At 36.5% G+C, this 14,934-nt stretch overlaps 1 protein-coding gene across 1 annotated transcript in view; it reads left to right on the forward strand.

Moving 5' to 3' along the window:
* LOC135201444 (sodium-coupled monocarboxylate transporter 1-like) overlaps positions 1-14,934 on the forward strand; it is a 93,574-nt gene that overhangs the window by 4,834 nt on the left and 73,806 nt on the right. The window lies entirely within an intron of this gene.

A 14,934-nucleotide genomic window follows, 5' to 3' on the forward strand; every position in this document is an offset into this window, starting at 1 on the left:
GCTTTTTCTCGTAATGTTCTGGTAGCGCCTCAGTGGCGTGATCGGTATGGTCTTGGCGTGCCACCCCAGTGGCCACGAGTTCGATTCTCGGGCATTCCACTGAGTGGTTATCGATGTGTGTTTCTGGCGATAGAAGTTCCCTCTGAACGTGGTTCGGAAGTCGCGTAAAGCCGTTGGTCCCGTTGCTGAATAACTGCTGGTTCCATGCAACGTAAAAACACCATACAAACAAACGTAATGTTCTGGATAACGTGTTAATATAGCCTCAGGCCGACACTGGTAAAAATATAAGCTCTCATAAAGATCATATTAGTAGTATTGAAATATACCTGGTTAGTTAAGTTTTCAAGATTTATTCCGTCATAACCGTAGGGTGGATTGGCCTCTTTATACTTAAAAGAACTGCTTCGATTACTAACAGTTGGAATGTTATTTTGGTACTTATTGATTTTGTTTTCAGTCTCGGAAATTTATTTATTATTGTGTAACACTATCCATGTTTTCGTCGGAGAAAGCTACAAACACACACACACACACACAGAGAGAGAGAGAGAGAGAGAAGAGAGAGAGAGAGAGAGAGAGAGAAGAGAGAGAGAGAGAGAGAGAGAGAGAGAGAGAGAATTGATAACTAGGCTACTCTCTATTCTTGCAAGTTATTGCCTTCAAATTGTCCAAGCTTTCTTCGGTCTTAGAGGCGGATTGCCAACACTAGTAGCGTTTGCAATAGCTCGATGCTTCGGGTGCTTGAGGCACAGAGACTCCTGAATGGGTGAGACGCTAGACTTATATTCAGAAGTTGCGTCAGAACGTCCTTTGTCTCATGGCCGAAAGAGCACCTGATTTATTTAATCTCATACATTTAAAAAAGTGTTCAGTCGTTCAGTTGTCATAAACTACACATTTCCTGAAGCTTTTCTGAGTTTCTAACGTCTTATAGATTTTGGTCACATGCACAACTATGCACTTTACTTTGCACGTTATATCCGTTTGTCAATTTTGGTATTGGATATACGGCAGCAAACTATAACTGATTCACTTAAGGTAGATTCTCAGATGAGCCTTATTCTTACGAGACGTTTGTTTGGTGGCCGCTGATTGGCTGGTACCGGGAGGTAGGCAGCTCCTAGCCAATCAGCGGCCGCCAAACTAACGTCTCGTAGGCATAGGGATCATTCAAGAATCTACCTTAAGTGAACCAGTTATAGTATGTGCTGAAACAACCACTTTCTGGTAGAATACTGAACATACAGACTATCGGACTGGTACTTCTGACAGTCGCCTAGTTTTAAAATATAGCTTTTGTACAGACTTGAAACACTGACTGCAAAGAATATTTCATCGTGAATGGTAGAAGAGGCTCTTTAACCTTGGCAGGCAACTCTTCTATTAGAAAGATACTTAGAAATCAAACCAGCGGTTGGAAAGGACCCTATAGCCGCGGAAGGCAAGAGAAGGTAACTCTGAAGACAGACCATCATAGTCAATTGTGCAATCATTTTTATTGCTTTTAGGCTATATTTATGTAGAATCTACTGGTCACTTTTTACCAGACATATATGTAATTGTAATAGCTATAATGCCCTCTTAACTTCTCGAATGCTTCGCGCTTTCTAGGAGTCGCATGTCTCTACAAAGCCTTAGATCCAAGTCCAAGATATTTGAAGCAATTATGATGTCCAGTAGCGGGAAACGAGCCCGCATCCCATAATCACAACGAGGTCAGGATGTGACCTGACCACGAAAAGGATAAAATTCAATTGTCTCTCGGCTACAATGGCGAGGATGGGTCTATTCCAGCTCTAATAAATATAGCAGAATTCGACAGGTCTATGTATGTACGAGAGGCAGTAAACTTTCTCAAGGATCTAAGGCCTTGTAGTGACAAGCTTATTAAAAAAAGCACAAAGAATTCGAGAAGTTAAGAGGGCATTTTGGCTATTACAATTACATACGTATCTGTTAAAAAGTGACCAGTAGATTCTACATATATATTTCAACCAAAAAGCAATAAGAACGATTGCCCATTTTGCTATGATGGTGAGGATAGGTCTATTCAAGTTCTAATAAATATATCTGAATTCGTCAGGTGTATGTCTGTAAAAGGGGAAATAAACTTTTATCCTCCTCTCGGTCAGGTCGGCAACGTGACCTCGTTGAGATTTTGGGACGCGTTTTCGTTCTCACCACCAGACTTCATAATTGCTTCAAATATCTTCCATTTAGATCTAAGGCTTTGTAGTGAAAAGTGTATCCAAAAAAGCGCAAAGAATTCGAGAATTAAGAGGACATTATGGCCAATACAGTTACAGACACACACACACACACACACACACACACACACACATATATATATATATATATATATATATATATATATATATATATATATATATTATGTTTGTTTATGTGTGTGTGCTTTTCGTAATTGGTGTGTTTTTTCATCATTAAACCATTTCCATAACAGGAGTTGGATCTAGTGAAAAACAACACAGGAGTAACTGCCTTATTCATGAGTAAACTAATGAATCGTGAATAAATCCTTGGGCAGAAAACATCCATATAATTATTATCTTCACACACCTAAATGTAAGACTCATCAGCAGCATACCACCGTCCCTGCTCGTTACTGCAGCTTTTCCTTAATATTTTACATTTAGTGATGTACTGTCTACGGAAATCAAACACATAACACTCCTTTCACGACTTATTTTTATATCACCTGATTTTGGTGCTATATCTTCTTTCCTCTCGGCCTTCGCACGTCAGTTCACCCATGAACGCAAAACGCCCTTACCTTATTCCCTCATTTTCCCAACAAACCATTCACTCTCCCATCCACACATTCTAACATACAAAAGTTTCAATAGCTCAACCTTCATGTAAAACTTTCGGTAGCTCATAGCAGCATGTCATATGTACCATGCATCCTCATCACCTTCAACATTGCATTTCTGTTGATGCTGTCATACCCTTTTTCTAAGTCCATTTATGTCGCTTTCAGGTTTTTACTTTTATTTTCATTCGTTTAACATAACTCTCTCAAATGAAGCACTTTGCTTACACACATTTGTCCGGCCCCCCTTAAACTATCTTATATAGGATATAAATATATAATCTAATATATATTATCTAATCCTATAAATATATCATATAAATAATATCTAATATTATTACTATTAATAATATAATTATATATATATATATATATATACTAATTATATAATATTCTATTATGTAAAAAAATGTACTATGTGTGCGTCTGTGTGTTGTAGGTTAAGTGAACGAAAAATGAGGTTCGAGGTGTAATTTCACGATAGGAGAATATTGCGTTCAGGTAAACAAAGGTTGGATATGACACTTGAGAGTGAGAGGAAAAAATATAATAAGTGCTAAACATAGATGGAAGATGTAGCTAAGCATTTAGGGAGACTACATATTTCTGCAAAATGCTTGTGGAAGTGAATGATGAGGACGTAGTGAGGTTAACTCAGGTTGGAGAATGAAGAGGTATTTAGAGTCATACAAGTGAAAGCTACCGTCACATAAATAATTTAACTCGCAATACATCATAATACTTCTAATTTGTGTGTCTGATCATGATTTCTTTAGTTATTAAAACTAAGCAGGTTGTCCCTGAAGTGTCGTACCATGAAAGTTAAAACCTCGCAGGCCCGAATAGAATTTTGAGTAATCTTTTATTGCTGAACAGATTACAGTTGTACGAGGTAGCTAAGCCAGTATTTGTCAATATCATTGATAGACAAATTAATTCCTGTGTTGAATTGTCGTATTATGGAAAAATATCAGGTCCAGTGACATTTGTTGACTTGCTGAATTCGAATAAAAGGAGGTTTATTAGCTTTGTGAAATGACTTTGGTTTGATCTTGAAGGATTTTATTCAGCGCATAGGTACCAAAAACACAGGCCACCACCGGACCGTGCCTGAGTTTCATAGGCTGCGGCCCACGGCTGAGGCCATTTTCGGACAGAAAACTCGATTGCAGCGATGAAACTTTAATGTATATTTTACTTGTTTGATGTAAAGCCTACTCGGTGAAAACAAGATGGCTCTGCTACCCGCTTTCCAGGAAAAAAAAAATGTAACCCTTATTCTGATGTGGTTGACAAAAAGCAGAGTAATGAAGATCTCTCTATTCCCCTTTTTTGCCTGAAGCTCAACGGACTTGTTTTGTGATGCCTTTTGTAATTTTCCATTTTTCTCTTTTTATGATGAATAATGAAGATTACTTTAGCTTCCTAGCTGTCTGTTATTTCTCTAAAGCAGCGACAGGGAGCTTCTTTTGCTCATATCGGAGAATGGATCGTGTTAATCAATCAGCTAAGTGTAGGAGAGGTCGATTACTGCCCAAGTGTCATAACTTTCGTATGATCTGCATTCTTTAATCTGTTGGCAAAATTCTGGATGTTTATCCAGAAGGTGGCCACGTGTTGCCTGTTACGCAGTTTGACATTTCCCTGTCTTGCTCCCTTTGGCCTTCACAAGTATCACAGTGCTTGTGATGCTCTTCCTTCGCTTTCTAGTTATGCACAGATGTCCTCGATTCCAGTCATGAGTTTGCACGACTGGTCTTGAATTAAGTGCTGCCTTTGATCTTGTTCATTATGGATGTTTTGTTATATAACTTAAAAAGATGGGAGTTGTGGTGCATTTTTTAATACTTTATTTTTTAAACAGATTGCAAAGAGAAGCGGCTGATGAATATTTCAGTTATAAAAAAATTGTTATGTGTTATGCAGGAGAGTTTTCTTGGATTAATACGCTATCCTGTTTGGTCTTGACAACGATGTTACCCTTTTATTTGCATCAGTCCCATCTGAATAGACTAGTGACGACTATATCTCTTAACAAAGATGCAGCTAAAAATAGTTTATGGTGGAATTTATGCGGATAACGTAAAACCCTGAATAAAACTCAGATTATGATTGTTGGCAGGCCTAGGACATTTGATCGCCTGATCAGACTTTTTCTTATAAAGTGTATGAAACCATTTATAATTCTAGTGTCATTCTTGATTGCAAATTCACTTTTGAGAAACGTAAACAGCATATCCAGCCTATCTTCCTATAAATTGTCTCCACTGGGGGATAGTGCCGTGTGTGCACCTCACACTTGTTGCACTGTAGGCATTACTTGATGGTTTTTGCAGCGTCCCTTCGGCACTTGACAGCAACCTCTTTTATTCCTTGTAGTGTACCTCCGTTCATATTCTCTTTCTCTCATCACTCTTCCCTCCCTATCTAACAATGGTTTCACAGTGCAACTGCGAGGTTTTCCTCCTGTTACACCTTTCAACCTTTTTACTGTCAATTTTCCTTTCAGCGTTGAATGACGTCATGGATCCCAAGACTTGGCCATGGCGCCAAATTCTATATATTCCGTTCTGTTCCATTCTCTTAAATTGCACATGAAAGCAGCATACGTATTGAGGAAGTTTTTTGGCGGCTGACTGTAATTTTGAACTGTTTGACAAAAACTTCAGGAGTTTAATTTTTTATTGCAGCTCTTAGCATTTTACTCTCCAGCACCGTCGTCCATTAAGTTCACACTGCAAATTTTGCAAAACTTTCGTAATTCTGCTCATGCTTTGCAATCAAATCTTGCGAGGCTGTATTACCCACCACATAATACTAGATTTCCTGTTAATTTTAAGTGTTCTTTATCTTTTTTGAGTTTTAATATTTTCTGAAGGTTTCTTGTAGCTGTCACCAAAGTGTGGGGCGATCTTTCTAGATGTGTAGTCAAATCATGGAAACTAGAAGGTCAAAATTTGTGCTTTTTTATCAACGAAAATCACGTCATAATTTAGTTGTTTTTATCGTGTTTATTTTACTTCTACGAATATTCTCATTTCCACAGTGGGCTACTTTCTCAGTGGAGCTCCTGGACTCGAAGCATTCAGATTTCCCAGCTGAAATTGTAGCCTTCCTAATAATAATAATAATAATAATAATAATAATAATAATAATAATAATAATAATAATAATAATAATAATAATAATAATCTATATTCGTATGTAAGGGGGGTTGCCTCGCATCTGTTTCACTAACGAGGCACCCTGTTGGTTCTTTTGATCTGCATCGCAGATGTCATTTAGTAAACACCACCTCTTCTTAGCTACGCCTCATTGACGGTGATGATATTTTCTAAGTCCCGTTTAATAGATACTTTCTGGTATTAAGGTGAAGACGTTGAAACTCATAGTATAAAATATAAGTTGTTGTATTTAACAAGCTAAATCACTGGATAGCTGCAAGAGGGTTTGATAGGTCTTCAAGCGATGAGGAGAAGGTGAAGTGAGATACAATTCTGTTTACAAAATCATAGGAGAGCAAACACTGCTCAATATGCATACATACAGACGGACATACAAAACTAGGAAGTCACGTAGACCACAGAGCCTTGTGAGAACGTCAATATATTTTCTCAGGGGAGGCATTGTTGACGTTACATTTAGCAATGGTTATGATGACCCTAGGTGTCCACACACCAGGACGCTTATTCAAAGCGACGTCAAAGCAACGTCAAGGCAACGTCAACGCTTCGTCAACGCTTCATCAAACTTGAACAAACTCCTACATGACCCCTTGGGTCACTGGCATATTTATCATCTTAGTACATTACACTATAGAATGTCAAAATACATTCTTTATTATATGTAAACCTTGCATTATGCTTGGTCGGCTACAAAACCAAACGTAGAATAATAGCCAGGGCAGGAAGTTTGATATGTAATACTGTAGTGTGATTTTAGATATAAATTTGTAAAAAATCAGATATATAGAAAATACTTATAAGTAAAAAAAATACGTGGAGTACACAAATACAGATCCACGTATAAGGTATATGCATATGATATAATACTAAATAATAAGAATCACATGTGATATGTAATAATACAGTTATATACTGCTAGTCATGAGGATACATATCCAACAGAAAATACTATCGTACTTCTGATAATGGCATGACATAAAAATTACATGTTAAAAATCATATATTGATAAAAATTAATGGTTCCAAAATGTGATAAGATACAAGGTAACAGATTGAGTATAGGTGCTACCTGATTTGTTTATTCAAATAAATGTGATTAACATATGTGCACTTTATATAGATTCCCAGTGCGTACACGGACAGATATATTGATTCATTGTTTAACTTCAAATATGCTTCAATTTGGTGCGCTACTAGATAAAATGGTTAAGGAAGATTATATTGTATATGATTAAGATTCTCATGCTTTACATGTGGAATACTTTGTCAAGGAGGTTTCTACTACACATTTAGCTAGCGTCTTAAACAGCATTACACACAACTCACAGTTCCAAACAACCTCCTTGAGCCAAATAAAAGGGCCAATTTCAAGCGGCACGAAAATTAAATGCCTTAAGGGCCACTGGAAAATTGTCTGGCCGGGGTCCGACGTTCTGTTGATCGGCCATACTTGTTCTCCTCATCCTACGCCATGCAAATACGTTCGTGATGACCAGAATCACCACCAGCACGAGGGTCATAGCCAGCAAAGAGTAGAAACGAATATCCTCCTTGGCATGGTAAGCGTGGGAAGTATGGTCCATAATAGTCAATTCCGACAGCTGCTGGGCCACCTTCGCATTAAAAGGCAGGGGAAGGGCTGGGATATGGGTATTGGACCAAGAAAAATATGCGAAATAAGCCCGCCCTCTTATGATGGTGCTTATTCCACAAACGGGGTAGTTGGTCGTTGCTCCACTGCAGCTGTCCGCAGCAACGAACAGAAGTGAATATGTAGACTATCCATGCGGGCATGCGACGTTAAAATCTTTGACTGCGAAGCGTAGTTCCGTTATTCAGCCTGTAAGCGAACTTATTCTCGTCAAAAGGGTAAAGTAGATTCAGAAAACGTTCAAGCGTGTGAGGGAGAGAGCCGTTAAGGACAAGGCCTAACTCGCATGAATCCTCCGATATATTGTGGAAATCAAAGGAGTCAGCCATACAAACTTTATTACCCATGGTATTAGAACAATGAGCGAGAACTGATCTAGGTCTCTGACGACGGTAAAAGTTTCCTTATTAGGGGAAATTAATACGTAGCCAGACAAATTCGATATTACTGGTAATGAGCTATTAGACCTGTAAGTAGGGAATGGAGCTATTTTGTAAGATTTCCAGGCATCAGAAGAATCGAAGGGGATATTAATCATGATTCTGTAATTTTCTATGCTTACTGTAATTAAGCTATAATAAAATTCGATCTTATGTGCCTCTAACAAAGGAGCATAACCAAGTTTCTCACGCGCATTCTCTAAAGTTAATGTTAAGTCTTTAATAGGCAAGAGATGCAGCGAAAGAACTCCCTTTGTAGCTAGTGTAATTGCTTCCACATAATCTTTGGAATTTTCGATAAAATGTGAAATTTTCATATGGATATGATCTACCTTTGAATTGTAATATGCTAATGTTGCAAGTAAATATTTCACATCCATGATCTGATTTATATTACTCAAATGTTTGTTCACCAATGTCATAAGCTGATTTATTGACTCTAATTGTCTGTGAAGTTCAGAGAAAATTAATTCATTTTGATGTTGTAAACATTCAGTTCTCTTATTTTGTTCATTAATTTTAAGACGATTTGCAATTGCCAGACCTAAACTTGCAACTAACCCAAAAATATTGAGCGCTGCGAATAAGAATGGATTACGTCGTTCTACGTCGTTGTGTCTCATGGTCCACATAAGAAGTTCACGAGCTAAGCATTCCGCTTCAGCTGTCTTGTTTTGCAAATCATAAGACAATATCTCTGCTACACTCAAAGTCTGTGCTAGCAGATTCTCTGGGTTAAAAGGAAAATGACGACGGTGCAATTGATTAAGTGATTCAGCAAAACGTGATAAGTCGCTTTTAAGATTAATGACATCATTCTCTGGCAAGAAAATCGCTCACAAATCAACTTAAAGAATTATGTTGCTCGCTGTGATAAATACATCCTCAGTTCTTTCAATGATAGGGCCATGTGTAAATTGGATATTTTTTATTTTAGCTCTCCTCCCACACGAGAAAAATGTCTGAAAAAACAATATAAGCTTCATGTTGGAAACCTGCAAATAGTAAAATATATGTAATTAATCATGTTAAATTAGATATTTCTTATTCAAAACTAATAAAAGACCATACAAATTTTATATATACTTTTAGCTATGTAAGTTTTATATATAGGTATACATATTTTCCTCTCCTGGCCTTTCTTTCTTCCACTTTACCATTAGCTGCGAACATGAGCCAATGGTATTGTTCGTATGTCAGTAGGGTTTGATATGTTTTGAACTTTTAGCCTATTTGCCATTAGTATTTCTAGAATACAAAACGGGCCTTCAAACTTAGGCGTTAGTTTATAGTTCAAATCTTTGCGCACGTATATTTGGATATAGATTTGATCACCTACTGCATATGGTTTTGTTTGTTTACCGATTTTATTGTGATTCCTTTTCATTATGATTTGTGCCTCTTCTAAATTCTTACGGAGTATATTATATTGGCTTACACTTGCATCCATAACATCCCTTAGGGGATTTGATAAATTAGTGGTTGGCTTAAGTATGTGGAAAGGCGTCCTAGCGGGAGTGCCGTATAGGGCTTCATGAGGTGCCATTTTTATAGATACATGATATGACTGATTAACCCTTAAACGCCGAGCCGGTATTTCCGAAAGTGCTTCCCGTATGCCGGCGGCGTTCGCGAGTGAGCGCCGAAGCGGAAAAAAAGTTTTTTTTTTTTTTCAAAAAATCACAGCAAGCTTAATTTTCAAGATTAAGAGTTCATTTTTGGCTCCTTTTTTTGTCATTGCCTGAAGTTTAGTTTGTCATATATAAATATTGGAATATATGACAACGCGGAAAAAAGTTTTCATATATAATTGTATGCAAATTGCGCTTTGAGCAAAATGGTTAAAGCTAATGAGTTAATTATTTTTTTGTTGTATTGTACACTAAATTGCGATGATTTTGGTATATAACAAATTATAAAACGATCAAAGCAACAGAGAGAAAATATTATCACAATATGATGCATGGATTCGTAACACGCGGACGTAAAAAAAAGCTGTTTTAAAAAATTCACCGTAAATCGCAATATTGTGCTAGAGACTTCCCGTTTGTTGCTCAATGAAGGTAATTGATTGAGTATTACTAGACTGTAAGAGTTTTAGCTTACAATTGCGGTTTTTGACCATTTCGGTAGAGTCAAAGTTGACCGAAGGTTGAAATTTTGACACATCGTTATTTATATGAAAATATTTCAAAACTGATAAAAGCTACAACCATGGGTTGTTTTTTGTTGTATTCTACATGAAATTGTGCACATTTCAATATATAAAACTTTATGTAACGGCTAATATTAAACTGTGCAAACATTACGACAATTGGACGAAAAAATTTATGATTTTTTCAGAAGAGTTACCGCGCGGACGTAACGAAAAAGTTTTTTTTCATAAATTCACCATAAATCGAAATATTGTGCTAGAGACTTCCAATTTGTTGTAAAATGAAGGTAATTGAATGAGTATTACTAGAATATAAGAGTTTTTAGCTTACAATTGCGCTTTTCTTCCATTTTGGTAGAGTCAAAGTTGACCGAAGGTTGAAATTTTGGCACTTATCGTTATTTATATGAAAATATTTCAAAAATGATACAAGCTACAACCATGGGTTGTTTATTGTTGTATTCTACATGAAATTGTGCACATTTTCATATATAAACTTTATGTAACGGCTAATTTAAAATGTTGCAAACATTACGACAATTGGACGTTTATGATTTTTTCGGAAGAGTTACCGCTAGGACGTAAGGAAAAAGTTTTTTTTCATAAATTCACCTTAAATCGAAATATTGTGCTAGAGACTTCCAATTTGTTGAAAAATAAAGGTAAAGGATTGAATATTACTAGAATGTAATAGTTTTAGCTTACAATTGCGTTTTTTGATCATTTCGGTCGAGTCAAAGTTGACCGAAGGTTGAAATTTTGGCACTTATCGTTATTTATATAAAAATATTTCAAAACTGATAAAAGCTACAACCATGTGTTGTTTTTAAGTGTATTCTACATGAAATTGTGCACATTTTCATATAATAAACTTTATGTAACGGCTAATTTAAAATGGTACATACATTACGACAATCGGACGAAAAAATTTCTGATTTTTTTCGGAAGAGTTACCGCAGGGACGTAAGGAAAATTTTTTTTTTTTTTTTTTCATAAATTCACCATAAATCGAAATATTGTGCTAGAGCCTTCTAATTTGTTGAAAAATAAATGTAAATGATTGAATATTACTAGAATGTAAGAGGTTTAGTTTACATTTGCGTTTTTCGACCATTTCGGTCGAGTCAAAGTTGACCGAAGGCTGATATTTTGGCACTTATCGTTATTTATGTGAAAATATTTCAAAACTGATAAAAGCTACAACCATGGGTTGTTTATTGTTGTATTCTACATAAAATAGCGCACATTTTCATATATAAAACTTTATGTAACGGCTAATATAAAACTGCAAACATTACTACAATCGGACGAAAAAATTTATGATTTTTTCGGCAGTTACCGCGCAGACATAGGGAAGTTTTTTTTTCTTCTAAAATTCACCATAAATCGAAATATTGTGCTAGAGACTTCCAATTTGTTGTAAAATAAAGGTAAATCATTGAGTATTATTAGACTGTAAGAGTGTTATCTTACATTTGCGTTTTTCACCATTTCGGTCGAGTCAAAGTTGACCAAAGGCTGATATTTTGGCACTTATCTTTATTTATGTGAAAATATTTCAAAACTGATACAAGCTACAACCATGGGTTGTTTACTTTTGTATTCTAAATGAAATTGCGCACATTTTTATATATAAAACTTTATGTAACGGCTAATATAAAACTGTGCAAACATTACGACAATCGTACGTGATTTTTTCGGGAGTTACCGCGCAGACCTAGGAATTTTGTTTTGTTCTAAAATTCACCATAAATCGAAATATTGTGCTAGAGACTTCCAATTTGTTGTAAAATAAAGGTAAATGATTGAGTATTACTAGAATGTAATAGTTTTAGCTTACAATTGCGGTTTTCGGCTATTTCGGTCGAGTCAAAGTTGACCGAAGGTTGAAATTTTGGCACTTATCGTTATTTATATAAAAATATTTCAAAACTGATAAAAGCTACAACCATGGGTTGTTTTTTGTTGTATTCTACATGAAATTGTGCACATTTTCATATATAAAACTTTATGTAACGGCTATTATAAAACTGTGCAAACATTACGACAATCGGACGAAAAAATTTATGATTTTTTCGGAAGAGTTACCGCAAGGACGCAAGGAAAAAGTTTTTTTCATAAATTCACCATAAATCGAAATATTGTGCTAAAGACTTCCAATTTGTTGTTAAATGAAGGTAAATGATTGAATATTACTAGAATATAAGTGTTTTAATGAATATTACTAGAATACAAGTGTTTTAACTTACAATTGGGTTTTTCTTCCATTTCGGCAGAGTCAAAGTTGACCGAAGGTTGAAATTTTGGCACATCGTTATTTATATGAAAATGTTTCAAAACTGATAAAAGCTACAACCATGAGTTGTATTCTACATGAAATTGCGCACATTTTCATATATAAAACTCTATGTAACGGCTAATATAAATTGGTGCAAAAATTATGTCGTGTTGAAATAATTTCTGAGATGTGTTGCTGATGCTTTTTAGTGCGAGAAGAAAGAAATTCGCGCTTGCGCACCTGGGTAACGATTGTAAACAAAACAACAGCTTGATCCATGAACTCCCAGCATCCTTCAAGGCGCGTGATTCAAAAGTTTTCGCCTAGTAGGCCTATAACTATTTTTCCGCGAATTTTAAAAAAAACTTTTTTCGTTGACGTTTCGTACGTTGGTTCGGCACCCGACAGACAATTTTCGTCGACATTTAATACTTCCAATCGTCGTTAAAGGGTTAAGAGTACTTATAACGGCGGGGATAGCAATATCCCAGTTGGGATCCATTCCCCCAAGTGTAACTCGTAGGACATTTAACACCTTCCTATTTACCCTTTCTACCAATCTGTTTGACACTGGGTGATAAATCATGGTATTGATTTTCTTAATGCAAAGGAATTCACACAATGAGTTATGGAAATGATTATTGAATTCTCCACCCGAGTCAGAGATTATCATGTGCGGAATTCCGTGTTTACAGATGTAGAATTTCCTAGCGCATTCAATTGCGGTTTTTGTTTTTGGTGCTATCAATTCTGTATATCGAGTCACGGCATCTTTTAACACCAAGAGGTGCTTATTTCCTCTGTCCAACTCGTAAAACCCTGTTAATAAATCTAAGTGTACTCTTTCAAAGGGTTGATGTGGCACAGGATAGGCCCCCAAACTGACAGGTGTCTTAGTGTGCCCCTTGTTTTCATGACAAATGTGACAATTAGTTATGCGTTTTTTTTATATCTGTAAGCATTGTAGGCCAGTAAAATAGTGATTTGGCTTTCTGTGACATGATAGAGAACCTTGGATGACCATGTAAGGGATTAGAATGCAACCAGTTAAGGACGAATGGTATAAGAGAGATTGGTACTACTACCTGGTCGTTAGTCACCTGCGGTGTACTTCGGGTTTTCCTCGTCATGGACCTACACAGAATATTACCTTTGATTATATGATTCTGCTGCGTATACTTTGAATATTCTTTTTCTTTAGGATTTCCGTTCAAAGCATCTATTATTTTTCTTAACTGCTGATCTTTTCTTTCTTCATTCTGTATCAGTTCAACGCCCCAACTCGGGTCTTCAATGTGCGCGATCGCTTGGCTTAGTGAATTTTCTTGTTCAGATACGGTTTTAACAATGGGCACGGATGTTGCTATATCTTCTAGTTCAGCTAATGGTTCAATACAGGATGGCATCAGCGATGATATTTGCTTTACCAGGTAGGTATCCCACCTTGGCTCCAAAGTCCTGAATGATCATATGCCACCGAGTTCTTTTGGGACTGTGATTAAAGCCTTTGAAGAACTCGGTGAGGGGCTTATGGTCAGTAAGGACCTTAACTGGATAGCCGTAGATCATGAACAATGAGTTAATGATACCTAGCCAGCTAAAGCTGGGGAGAGAGAGAGAGAGAGAGAGAGAGAGAGAGAGAGAGAGAGAGAGAGAGAGTGATAGAAAGAAAGAAAGAGTGAGAGGGAGAAAGTGAGAGAGAGAGCAAAGGGGCTGTTAGGGAGGAGAAAGAAGGAAAAAGTGAGAGAGAGAGAGAGAGAGAGAGAGAGAGAGAGAGATAGATAGAAGAGAGAGAGAGGGAGAAAGGAGAGAGCGAAAGGGGAGTTTATCGGTTGTCAGAGTTATCCTGGACAATGCTGGGTTGGTTTGGATGCATCCGTGATTCCCAAGTGAGGCAATTGTTTGTAGTTTAAACTAGATTTCCTTTTTTGTTGTCATGAAAGTCTAATTTCTGAAATGATGATACAGTGCAGCATCAAGATACAGTTTCTACTTCCGAGTTCACTAAGCTCACTACAATACCAGCTGCAAATTTCAGCATTTCTTGAGAAAAGTAGGCCTGTTTAGAACATAAGTGTCAGTGTTCGAAACTAGTTGTTTGAAAATCTCAACTTGATAGTTTGCGATTAAATCCGTGGTCACGAAAGATAGCTCCATGTGATATATTTTGTGATGGAGTGCGTAATTCAGAAATTGCTTTCATCATGAGTCTCTGCGTTTGAAGTCAACGAATGAAGGAGTATTTTTGGAGTGAGTATCAGTGTTTGACGAACTTCACCCATGTGAGAAGAAAAACACCGACACATACATAATGAAATGAATTCGCACAAAGTCAGGCTTTGTTGCTTGTGATCGTGACTTGACATAATACACTGATATCAGTGAAAATGAA

Source organism: Macrobrachium nipponense, chromosome 28 (assembly GCF_015104395.2).
Source record: "Macrobrachium nipponense isolate FS-2020 chromosome 28, ASM1510439v2, whole genome shotgun sequence".
NCBI classification, from domain to species: Eukaryota; Metazoa; Arthropoda; class Malacostraca; order Decapoda; family Palaemonidae; genus Macrobrachium; species Macrobrachium nipponense.